At 33.3% G+C, this 13,623-nt stretch overlaps 1 long non-coding RNA gene across 1 annotated transcript; it reads left to right on the top strand.

The window, feature by feature from the left end:
* The first annotated feature begins 11,280 nt into the window (after positions 1-11,280).
* On the top strand, positions 11,281-12,694 carry LOC146954961 (uncharacterized). The gene is made up of 3 exons (XR_015015675.1): positions 11,281-11,494; positions 11,738-11,792; positions 12,482-12,694. It is a non-coding gene; the product is annotated as an uncharacterized LOC146954961 (long non-coding RNA).
* Positions 12,695-13,623: the final 929 nt, after the last annotated feature.

Genomic DNA, 13,623 nt, shown 5'->3' with positions numbered 1-13,623 from the left:
TGTTGTCAAGAAGGCTTTCTCTGGTGGTGCTTTGATTCTTACACACATGGATGGTGTTGAACTTCTGAATCCTGTTAATGCCGATATAGTCAAGAAATACTTTGTCTAAAAAGAAAAGAACAACGTGGTAGGTCAAAAACCCGAAAGGGCGGCCTAGGCAAAAATGCGCTTCCCGGTGGATCGAAAACCCGAAAGGGCGATCCAGGCAAAAGTTAGGGACAAAAAATGAATATGAAAAAGCTCGCTGAGATTGTACGCAACTCAGGCAAGAATGAGCGTCTCGATGAGTCGAAAACCCGAAAGGGCGGTTCATGCAAAAATGAGATTGATAATAAAAGACAAGTAACTATATCTGGCAAATCACCATCACTCCTTGGGGCATCTGCAACTGTCAATGATCATCTTCATCAGAAGCTTCTGTACTTGTGAATTCCAAATTTCCATGAAATGTAGCGGTCATCGTGTTCAATGTACCACCAACCAATAAAATTACCATTTTCCAAGCTTTGTAAATCCGTGAAGTCATGCCTTTGGCTGTCTCTCACTCTTCTACATCAATTTGAGCCTGTGCTATTGTTTGAAACTCTATTTTTCTTTCTATTTTCAATGCTATATACAAAATACTTTCTTTCTATTTGATAATGTCAATGTATGAAACAAACATTTTTGAAAATTGAAAAATCTTTTCTTGTCTATTTTGAAAGTAAACCTGAGCAATAGGGTACATTTCAATGAAACATGCATGAATAAATGAGTGTCAATGTCTATTTCAATACATGTTACGAGCAGGTTACTCCCCAGGATGATCTGTGGTCATTGGCAAGAATGAAAAAACAGAATGAAAGTAAAAAAAAATGAAATGAAAATAAAAGCTCGCTAAGTTGAAAACCCGAAAGGGCGGCTTAGGCAAAAATGAGCACCCCGCTGATTGACAACCTATGAAGGCAATTCAGGCAAAAATGGGGCGATGAAAAGAATCTACTCCCGGTGAATCGAAAACCCGAAAGGGCGGTTCAGGCAAAAATGGGATTGAAAAATGAAAAAAGAAAGAACGAAAGAATGAAAAGCATTGACCACAGATGCGAACATCCAACGTTTACCCAGCACTGACACGCCTAACAACGGCGACCTGTATCCAAGAATTTTCCAAGTTTCCCTCTTCTGCAAGTTTTGTATATGTGATGTGATATATTGCCCTCAGCCATGGTTTTGATACGTCTTCCAACGACGGTCTCTCCAAAGAGGATTTCCATATGAATATGTTATAGCACGAGCCACTACGTGCCCAATATTCCAATGTTTTGTCTGTCCCTGTGAAACTTCTCTATCAAACTACAAACCAATCATGCATTTCAAGCATTCATACATGCATAATCATGCATTTTACGTGCTCATACACTTAATAATCTTGTTATACCATACATACATGTTGCATTCCCAATCTTCAACTTTCAATTCAACTCAATCTTCACTTGCAATTCAACTCAATTTCAACTTTCAATTCAACTCAATCTTCACTTTCAATTCAACTCAATTTCAACTTTCAATTCAACTTAATCTCAACTTTCAATTCAATTCAATCTCAAATTCCAATTCAATTCAATTTCAAACTCTCAATTCAACGCCAATGTCTGTGTTTCTGTCAAAATTCTCAATTCAATTCAATGCTATGTTTACGTCTATGTCTCTGATTATTTTCAACTTTCAATGTCTCCTTCAATGTCAACTTTCAATACAATTTAAGTCAATTTTAATTCACTCTCAATTCGCTCTTGGGCCAACAATAATGGTCATGTCTATTTTCAAATCAAATCAATATCAACTTACTCTCAATTTGTATCTTGCTACATGTCTTGTTATTGGTCAAGTGGCCAGTTCGATCCAAAGAACAGCTTGTACCTGCTTATATGCCTATGCTTCCGGTCAAACGGCGAGTTCGATCCAAAGAACAGTTTGTACCCTACTTATGTTTGTTATTGGTCAAACGACAAGTTCGATCCAAAGAACAGTTTGTCCCTACCTACATGTTGTGATATTGATCAAGCGGCAAGTTCAATCCAAAGAACAGCTTGTATCAGCCTTTTGCCTATATCTCCAGGTCAAATAGCAAGTTCGATCCAAAGAACAGTTTGTACCTGCCTATCTGTTTGTATCTTCAATCAAGCGACAAGTTCGATCCAAAGAACAGCTTGTATCTGCCTATATGTCTATGTCTCCGGTCAAGTAGCAAGTTCGATCCAAAGAACAGCTTGTACCTGTCTCATATTTCTATCCCCGGTCAAGTAGCAGGTTCGATCCAAAGAGCAGCTTGTACCCATCCCCTGTTTGTGCTTCTTGGTCAAGTGGCAAGTTCGATCCAAAGAACAGCTTGTACCTATCTTTTGTCCCCTGGTTTGTCTACCCTGTCAATGTCTACCTAGATCCCCGGTGATATGGCATGCTCTGTAGACTCCAGTTGTTTGTCTTGCATTCATAATCAAAATGTTGCATGGCATTCAAGTTTTTGAAAATGTGAGAAGCGTATTTTTATGTCCAAAAACAGTGCAAATGTTAATATTTAAGTATCTTCGTCCCGTCAAATCAAAGACTTCGTCTCTTGACTCTCCGGACAAAGAAACTTAAATAGGGGCAGCTGTTATACCCTAATTTTGGACCTAAAAATATTTGTTCAAAATTTTCTTTCATCTTTGATATATGTCTATTATTCTTGAAGAATTGCCAATTTGCTATTGTTTACACTGACATTTTACTCTGCTTTATCTCTCAACTTAGCTTTACAAATCTTTTCAACTGTGTATTTGTCCATGTTTTCTTGCATTTCAAGTCATCCAAAACTTTTTCTTGCATTTCAAGTCATTTGAATTTGTCTCTAATCAATTGCATCTTTCTCTGCATTTTATTTCAATTTTGTTTGCAAAATTCATGAAAAAGGGTATTTTAGTCATTTCCTGCATTCAAATTCATTTTAGTCCTTTGAAAATTGTTTGAGTCTTTCCAATTGGTCTGAATAAGTCTTTGTTTCAATCCCATGCTAAAATCCATTTCAAAAGAAAAATCACAGTTGAAGTCATTTTGAGTCAGTTTGGCCCCAAGGGGCATTTTAGTCATTTCCTGTGTTAAAACTTTGTTTAAATCCCTAAAACTTGTCTCTGAGTCTTTTCATTTAGTTTGTATAAACTCTTGCCCTAATTCCCTGTTAAAAAACCATTTTAAAATTGCATTTGAGTCATTCTGAGTCATTTTAGTCCCTAGGGGCATTTTAGTCATTTCACACAAAATTTCGACAGAGAGATGTTACTTTGAAGTACCTCATTTAAGTAATTGGTTCATTTTAGTCCATTTTGTGTTTTTTTTATTGGTTTCACTTTACGCTATTTTCCATTTCCCAATTTTAATTCAATTTTATTTTTAATTTTCATTTTAGTCCTCAAATTCCTAATAATTGCATTTTAGTCCCTAAAGTCTTTTTTATTTTGCATTTTGGTCCATTTCTTTTATTTCAGTCCTTTAAATTTTTTTTTCAATTTACGGTTAAGTCCTTTAGTCCAAAAGTTTGCAGTCCAGTCCTTTTTTTTCAAATTTACAGATTGGTCCCAAATTTTCAAAAATTGCAAAGAGGTCCCCAAAGCAAAAACTCAGCAAGGCCGAATTTCTCAAGTCCAAGCACAGGTGTCGTATGTTCATTGGATCAGAAATCACAAGCTGGCCTATAAATACAAGCCAACTCATCACAAGTGTCAGAATCAATCAATAATCAGAAGCCACATCATACAAACACGTAGCCACTTTCTCTCTCTTGGCAGTTAGATCAAAATCCAGAAATAACCAAGAACATGAAGAACATTCATCAAACCCTAACTTTACCAGAATCCAATTAAGCTCAAATTGAAGCAATTTCTTCACAGTTCTCAGAGATTCACCACTGAATCATCATCATCGAACTTTAGAAACTGCAATTCAAGCACGAATTCGAAGAATTCGTACGATCACAGTTCGGGGAGGTGAGAAGAAGAGAGAATCGAAGCAGAATCACATCAGTGAAGAAGAAGAAGAGAATAACTGATTTATTTTCAGTTCAAGAACTTACCAGAAGCACTCGTAAGGATCTTTTGTTCGAATCTCCGAATTAAAACCAGGTATTCCTCAAAACTCCTTCGTTTTTCATCGCAAAAGCTCAACGAAGATCCACAAACACAAATAAACGGTGAATCGAAGAAGAACTTTGAAAAGATTCGAAAAACTTCGAAACGAAACCCTAAAAATATAAATCTTCAAAGATTCACCGTTTATTTCGTAAATCCAGGCTCATAATCATCATCAGTGAAGAAAATAGTGTAGATTAGGGTTTCATTTCAAGAAGTTACGAAGAGATTCGAAAACCTAGAAACCGAAGGATTCAAGCGTAGATCTGCTCCTATCAAAGCCTCGTTTCAAAAAATCAGTTTTAGAATCATAAAGAGGAGGCAAAGACGAACATAACGGTGTTAAAATTTTCAGAAAAACACTCAGGTACGGCGGCGCCACCGGCGGGCCACCGTACCTGTACCGTTGTGCTCGTCGGAGAAGACGACGGAATCTTAGAGAGAAGTGAGAGCTTCTCTCACTAGGTTTGAGAGAAGAGAGAGAAAGAGAAGTGGGAATGGCCTTGGACCGGCCTCTTATGTATTTAAGGGAGTGTGAACCAGACCGGTTCACCTGAACCAGCTGGTTCACTCCTGGACCATGTGCTTGCACCGTTTGATCTAGGGTTTCAGGAATTGGATCAATCCAACGTCCCTGGTACGTTTGGATGATCCAGGATCCACTCTCCTTTGGGCCTGGACCTGCTCCTTTGCAGATTTTCGTTTTTTTCACTTGTTTTTTGCTATTTCCACAGTATTTCTTTGATAATTGCACCCCTGTCATGACTAATTTGTTTTAGAAAATTTCATGAAATATACATATATTTTCTTGATAATTTTGTGATGTTTTTGTGTTACTTGGTTACTAAAAAACTTGATGAAAAATATTGTGACAATTTCTTGCTTTATTACTTAAGTTTCATATTAAAAAGTCTTTGAAAATTGCATGATTTGATTTCTTTTCTTGATGGATGTTTGTGATTCATGGTATATGATCTTGTGGAATTTTGTTACTGTTTGAATGTGTGTTTGTATTGAATATGTGCATGTGTTGGTTAATTGCTTGCTTTGCAAGTTATGTTTGTGAATAAATAGTGTAAATAGGTCTAAATTCACATTAAAATGTAAGGCTTACCATAACTCTTAGATCCTCATTTTAAACCCTGGATTTCATGTCTTGAAAACATGTTGGATCATGAGAATTACAAATCATATTTAAGCCTCGCCTTGGTGATGAATTCTAGGTCTATTACACATTGTTCTTGCTTATTTTATGTCAATTTTTCTTACCTTTTGTTATGATAGCTTTACTTGCCTATATCTCTATTCTTTTATGCCTTACATTACTAACAATTTCATCTATTGGTTTCATGCATAAGCATCCCATCTCCATCCCACTTCTTGCCAATTAAATTCATGCAATACTTAGTATGTAAAAATTTAGGTATTTTGTAATTTTCTTTATGCTTTTAAGTTCTTGCAAGACCATAGCATGTATCCAGGCCAATGATGTAAAGGACAATGGACTCTAATGATGTACACCGACACAAGCACCGACACATGCACACACATCACATGGATACTTTAGATGTATGGTTAGGATATGTATGCTTAGATGTATGTCTAGGAACTTTGAAACTTAGAAAAAACTCTCTTTTCCAAAAAATATGAACAAAATCACTCAAATCATTTTCTAAATAAACCTTGGGATCAAAATCCCATTGTATTTTCCTTTTCTTTTCTTAAATAAAATTTTAATGAATCTTAATAATACTTAGACTTTCTTTTGCAAAATAACTAACTCAACCTCACAATTTCACAATCTTATGCCCTTGAGGCCTCTTTCTATTCTTCAAAATCCCATTTTCAAACTTAAAATCAACCAACAAAAGCAAAAACATCTTTTGGAAGAGAACTACGGTGGATTTGGTCCCTTAAAAGGGTACGTAGGCAAGGAAACAATATTCCTTCAATTCAAATAAAACAAAATTCAAACGTCTTCTTCTCCCTCCAATTCTTCACTTAGTAAACTCATAGGTGTAAATATCATTTTTCAAATAGCATTAAAAAATAAAGCGCGCGCATAGAAAGTAAAGACGGTTCCTATAGGATACTATAGTCGTTATGGGTGCCTAACACCTTCCCGTAGCAAAAACAACTCCCGGACCTCGATTCTCAAGGGTTTTGCTTATTTTTTCCCTTCCCAAGAAAAAATGAGATATCAAAGGTTAAAAGGTTCAAACGTAATCAATGTTTGACACCCGAAAACCAAGATAAAACACCTCACCATCACCAACATTTAGTATATATGCAATCAACAACAATTCAACATCATATATATACAATCACCAACAACGTCCATAATTCAATCAACATGTAGTTGTCACATATTCACATCATCAAACATCTCCGCGTAAATTATATCAATTATCCACAAGGGTTCATAAAGCAATCGGCTCTTCAAACATTTTCAACAAAGTTCGTCTCTCAAAATCATAACATTAGAAATGATTGAGCTTTTAAGCCAAAACCAAGTAAACAAGTTCCAATGCCTCAACTAAGTATACCTCTAGGCCACATGTGGGTGCAGTAGAGGATACCTTGGCGTTTCACCGGCCAAACACGACGAATTCATGAAAATCACAAAGTTCGTCTCACTTTATCACTTTTACAAAAGAATGCAATTTTCAAAGCAAAACAAGTTAAGACTTGATGAAACCAATCACAACCATTTTTATAAATCACATAGACATTATACAACCTTAACCCCACTTCAATTTCCGGACAAAAACAAGTTTTCGGAAAAATCAACGTTTGGACCGTTTTTCCAAAGTTAAGTGAAAATTCACATTTAACACGTTAAAAGAAACATTTTAGAAGTCTCGGATTGGTCCCCAAGTGCACAAAGCGAAGGAATAAAAATGGCTGAACTGGGAGCTGCACGCTTAAGCGTTCTCTGCACGCTTAAGCGTCCAACTTCCAGTAGCTTCTGGGTTGTGCACGCTTTTGGTACTCTTCTAGCACGCTGGTGAGCACGCTTAAGCGTCCTCTGCACGCTTAAGCGTCCTACACCAGAATCAGTTCAAAAAGTTTCAGGTTCCAACCCCTTTCCACCCCAAAATCCCAATTTTGATCATTCCAAACCCCAAAACTTGATCCCAAAGATGTTTATAGGTCATATACACTATAGAACACTCAAACACACACAAGTTTTAAGATTAAAACATCAACACAACAAAATTCATCAAATCACCAAACTTCCACAACTTTCAACAACAACAACAATTCTCATCACCAATTCATCAATTCATGATACCTAATGCATCAATTCATCAACAACACTTGTTAAAACAACAACAACAACAACAACAACAACATTTGAACATGAATTCATCATCAATCTAACAACCACAACATTATTCATCATCAATTTCATGCAAAAACTCATCATGTTCATATCTACGCATTTTAACATACAAATTCAACAACAACAACACAAATATCATTCAAATCATGCATATAATCATATCAACATAATTAAGCACGAATTTCTACAACAAAATCTCAATTAACAACTTAAGCAAAGAATTAGGGATAAACTACAACTATTGATTATGCTTGAATTCTAACCCCCTTACCTTAATTCTTCAAAATCAACACTAAGGCTTCACTTTAGCTCCAATCCTAGCTCCAATCCTTGAAGCTTGACCTCCCTCTTGCCTTCTCTAGATTCTTTTCTTCAAACTCTTGTCTTCTCTCTATCTCTATCTCTATATCTTCTCAATTGGAAATGAAAATGTTGGTAAAACCCTATTTCCTCTACCAACTAGAGCTTATATAGGTTCCACCTAAATGGGCTCAACTCACAAGTCTTAATAGGCCTAACCCATTTCTATTCTAAGCAAAATGTTACTACTCACTTAACGGTAAAATGTAATACTAACGATCACTTACCAGTTATAATAAATTACTACACTCGCTGGTAACTTAGTAAGATAACAACTCTCACTAAAAATAACCCTCGTCAAAATTACTAAATTATCCCAACTCTCAAAATGACCAAAATGCCCCTAAGTCCAAAATGACTAAAATACCCTTCTAACACCGAATTCTACAAATCCCAACCAAAAATACACACAGAGGCAAATAATTACATATGAGCACATAGAAACACACATAAACAATTAAATAAATAATAAAACAAATCTAGCGAAAAATCGGGTTGTTACATACCGCACCGCAACTTACTAGTATAGAATATGCGCTTCATGGAGGCAAAACCCACATATTCGATATTACTCTTGAAGGGTGTTAAACTTTTGGAAAGCATTAAACTTAATATTTCATTTGAAGTAAATATATATATTTTAATCTTATTAAAATAATCTAGTTTAGTTAGATCCAAAAATAACAATCGGTAAATAGAATTACCGCACCACAACTTACTAGTATAGAAAGTGCACTTCGCAGAAGCGAGACCTACACATTTCGATATTAGTCTTGAAGTGTGATATACTTTTGAAATTTTTTTACTTCATATTCTATTTGAAGGATTTTTATTTAGTTTAATCTCATTGACATGTGTATCTCATACACGCGTTTTAAAGATGCATGACATTCATGCTCATAGAAAGTAAGTATATAAAACATTTAAAACATACATGCTAACCTACATCTAAAACATGTTAAACATACATCTCATACATGCGCTAACTAAACATACATTTCATGCATCACATACATAAAATAATAAATTAGGTAGTATGGTTATGACCTCCTAACGCGTAAGAATTAAATAAACTACTTTATTACAATTCTTTGACCCACGAGCAAACTTCAAAAGTTACTTCATCATAATCATCTTTTAGCGTCGTCTTCTCTTCAACTCTTGATGCAATTATAATATTTAACTCTTCAATAAAATAACTAAAATAAATCACGACGCGCAGGTCGTATTTAAAATAAATAAATCAATCAATCACGATACGCAGGTCGTATTTAATAAAATAAACCAACACCAAAATAAACTAAGGTCATAATCATACCCTATATTTAATTACTTAATAATAAATAACAGTAAACTCTTTTACTATTATGTATTCTTATTAAATAATCAAATAATTAAAAATATACAAACTACATAATGTAATTTGATTAAAAACAAACCGATTGATTCGTAAGCCAACTCATAAAATTTGTAACTAACCTTAACAAATATATGTGGCCTAAAATAAGGGAACGGCATATGCCATGACAAAATCAATTAATACCCAATTAATGATTTCTATTTGAATTGCAAAATGTTGAGATACTTTCTTATTTTATTCAAAACAATAAAACCAAAATATTTGGTACGAAGATTGCTTAAACAAAATGATTTCAAATTAATTATTATTGAAAACAATTAAAGATTCAAAGTCCTTTATAGAAAAATCTCGAAATTGCAATTCTCTTGATACATAGCAGTTTGCAGACTCATATCAGGACTCTTTTGATTCAATCGGTGCTAACACAACTAGGTGCAAATCAGTGCATACACAAATAAAAATTAATAGAACAACCACCGACAAACATGACGATCGTATCAAATACGAAAAATCTCGTTTTAAAAAATAAAACTCAAACGTATATACCAAAATCATCGATTCTTCATAGCTAGTGTGATTTATCGAATGAGCTTGTTTTAATTTGTTTTTAAAAGAGAAAAAATAGAGGGAGGTTGAAGCAAAAGACACAAAAGGATATAATTTTGATGACATGACAAAATATTAAAAAGGAGTAAGATTGTATTTTTGATAGACATTAAGTTTTATAATTAGAGAATAGAAGATAGAGAATAGACTATTGATTTTTATTTTTAACTTTTTAACCGTATCCCGGGCACATGTTAACTTGACCCCTTTTTTATCTTATCTTATATAATAAAGCTTAACCCCTAAAGCTATTTCTAACCCTAATATTTTCCCCCCATTTCTCTCTCCACTTTTCTGAGCCATTGTATCTTGCACATTTATGCGTCATTCAATTTTAGCCATTGATCATCTTACTTAATTAATGCCAGCCGAATTTTGTTATTATTTTTTTTTGAATTCCTATCCTCCTTTTTTTTATTCCTATCCTCCTTTTGGCCGGCCGAATCCTTATTATTTTTTTTCCTATCCTCCTTTTTTTTTATTCCTATCCTTCTTTTTTTTTAAGCAAATATTTTCTACACTTTTAGGTTTGCAATTATTTAACATAACAAATTCCATCTAAAAAAATGCATCGCACCAATTTTATTCCTATCCTCCTGCCTTTTTTTTTATCAAGCAAATATTTTCTACCCTAATCTATTTATCTATAAAAGTTAACCCGAAAGCTTATTTTATCTCTAATTTTAACCTAAACCCTATTGCTGAAATTTACTGTTTTAACCCTAAAGTTTAATTCCGATTTGTTTAACCCTATTAACCCTATTTTTTTGCAAGCCAAAAATCGTATTGTTCCTAATCGTTTCCTACTAAACAGATAAACATAAAAAAAAAAATCACTCCTATTAACAAATTGTTCCTATCCACTCCTATTAACAAAATATTATTAACAATAAAAACAACAAATCTGTTGCATATCCACTCTTATTTGTCGCTACAGTCCTTCTTAACAAATTCCACTCCCATTTATCTGTTGCATATCCACTCCTATTTTTTTGACAATACAGATCGCTCCAACCTTTATTAACAAAATTAACAAAATTTTCTTGCATTAATTTCGGTCATTCCTGCCAACTACCCACTGATCCATTAAACATTTAATGTGGCCTTCCATATCTCTCCATGCAGCAAGTGAATTTGTATTCCACGAGAAGTCTCTCCAACTCCCCAATTCATTGTGTACACATGTCACTTTGATTCAAATTCATTTTGTCTATGAGTCCGGTATAAATAGTGGCGTGCACATACCTTTGTGGTACAGTTAATCTTAATGGATTTCCATACAATTTCTGTTCTAATCAATCTAATCATGTTTCATTGAATATATTTGGTTCTAATCAGTTGCTTGGTGTTTTTTTGTGCAGCTCCTTTGAATCTAAATCCAGTCACTGATTTTGACAAAATTGTGAATGAATTACGACTTCAATACAAAAGGATTTGCATTCAGTTTCATGTAAGGGATGTAAGAATGCAACAGTGTCGTTTTTTTTCCTGTGCTGGACTTGAATCAATGTGGTAACAATTTGTTATTCTCTTTTTATGCAGGGCGCTAGAAGGCCTACTCAAGGAGCAGCAAGGATGATCTTTAATTTCCTATTTTCTGTATCACTCAGTTTCTTAAGGTTGTACCAGCGCCGCTCCTCCTGTTTACCTCGCTGTCGTCTTGAATATTTTGTCGTTGAGGTAATTTTCTCTCATCATTTTTATTCACGTGCAATTCCTTTTCTTTTGAGGATAGTTGGTTTATCTTCAATTGTTGACCTTTTTCTTAATGTGTACTGAATGGCTAAAATGGATTATTGATTTGTTCGAGGTACAAATTGTTTTCTTAATTTGCTTTGGAATAGTGAGTTTTAGGACTGTTCTTCATCGACAACATGGTTTGGGCTACAATTACATTGATGTTGTCCTTCCTCACTATTGCAGATTCAAGTGTGTATTGTCTTTAATATTCATCCAAATTCCCTCCTCTACAAATTATGTAAGTTGAATCATCTTTCATTTTCATTTTTTATTTTGTTTTATGGGTTTGATTAGAAACAGTTTAATAATCTTTTTGGGGATTTTTACCAAAAAAAATTCTTCAACAATGATTGATAAGGAGGATAATACTTCAGAGCCTTTTGATGCAGAGACAAAACGTTGGGTATATTGTGTTATTTGAAGCCATCCGAACTATATAAAATTATAAATAGGATTTCACCTTTAATTTATCCCATCAACCTATAAATAGAGTGATCACTCATGACTCTGACATTTAGAATGGCATATATAACTCCATTTTGCATATTAGTTTTAGTCCTTTTTATTTTTGAAATAATATTAGCTTTAGTCCTTGATATCTAAGTTCTTTGTATATTCCACAACATTTTTTCCCCAATATAATGGAATTGGGGAGCCAAAAAACTATATGTAATAGCACTAATCCTCATTTGAAATATATGAATCTTTTTTTTTTTTTTGCAAAAAAAAGCTTAAGTGTGTTTTATTGGATGAATATGATTCTTTTGTTGTTTTTTTATGCATAAACTTTTGATCATAAAGATAAAATAGGGTGTTGAATAAGTGTTAGCGAATATGAGATGTGTACATGTATCATTGTGTGTTGTTTCTTACAAGTTAAAGCTGTTTCTTTTTTACTGGTATTAATTTTTTTTCTTTCACTGACAGATTCATATTGTAGCATTTCAGAAAGAGAATGTAACCAAAAAGCTTTTCAGAAAGAGAAAAGAAATAGGATACTCATAGCATGATTCTCAATGGAAGAAAGATAGTAGCAATGACCAAAAAATAGAAAGTTTAAGCCACTCCACATTATTATTGTTGAGATTCTGAAATGGAAAATTCTATTGTTTAATGGTAAAAAATGGGAAATTCTTTGTATATATCTCTAAACTTAATACATATATTTAAACTTATATATAAATAATTATTCTTCTGGATTATATAATTGACTTTAAGCCTCAATGTGGAATCTCTAACAATCGGTTTAGTCATCATCCAAAAAAGTACATGGGTACCATACCACCTATAAATGGTTGTTTAAAGGGATCCTATTGTAAACTGAAAAAAGGACATCACCAATTTTACTTCAAATTTTAGTTAATATCAGTAAAATATGTGGTTTTTTATAGTTAACGGGTCTTAATTATTAATTATAGTTCTACTTATTTTGATTTTCGAGATCATGCTAACATGTGTGTTAATTTTCCTTTTAAAAAAAATATTTTCCTAACTTTTGTTATCAAAAAGCAAACAAATAAGCTTAATAAATTACTCCCTCCGGTCACATTTATAAGCAAAAAATCACTTTTTAGATTCATTCAATACTTAATGTATTTGGTCAATATATAGACCAAATTCATTATTTATTCAATGAACCTAAAAAATGCATTTATGCTTATAAATGTGACCGGGGGGAGTCGTTTTTGGATCTGCTAAAAGTAAATAGATGTTTTGGTAAGATTCAAATTTTATGAAGATTTTTATTTTTATTGCAACATTTATCTCTATTAATTTCTTTTGTAATTTTTAATAGTGTCAATCTGTTTTGTAATTTTAAATTTTTGACATTTCACCATCAAATAATGGCCATAACCGATGAAATCAATTTTCAATTCATTTTATTTTTTAATTTTTATATGACTTCTATTAAACTATATATGTTTACATTGTTGCGACTTATTCGTTTAACTTCTTCTTGGAAAGACCCGTACGGTTTTTTTAATTTTTATATGACTTCTATTAAACTATATATGTTTACATTGTTGCGACTTATTCGTTTAACTTCTTCTTGAAAAGACCCATGCGGT

The sequence above is a fragment of the Medicago sativa genome, chromosome 1 (assembly GCF_051527215.1).
Source record: "Medicago sativa cultivar Bolivia chromosome 1, Bolivia_mono, whole genome shotgun sequence".
NCBI classification, from domain to species: domain Eukaryota; kingdom Viridiplantae; phylum Streptophyta; class Magnoliopsida; order Fabales; family Fabaceae; genus Medicago; species Medicago sativa.
The sequence above is the reverse complement of the archived record's forward strand: the minus strand, read 5'-3'. Positions and strand labels throughout refer to the sequence as shown.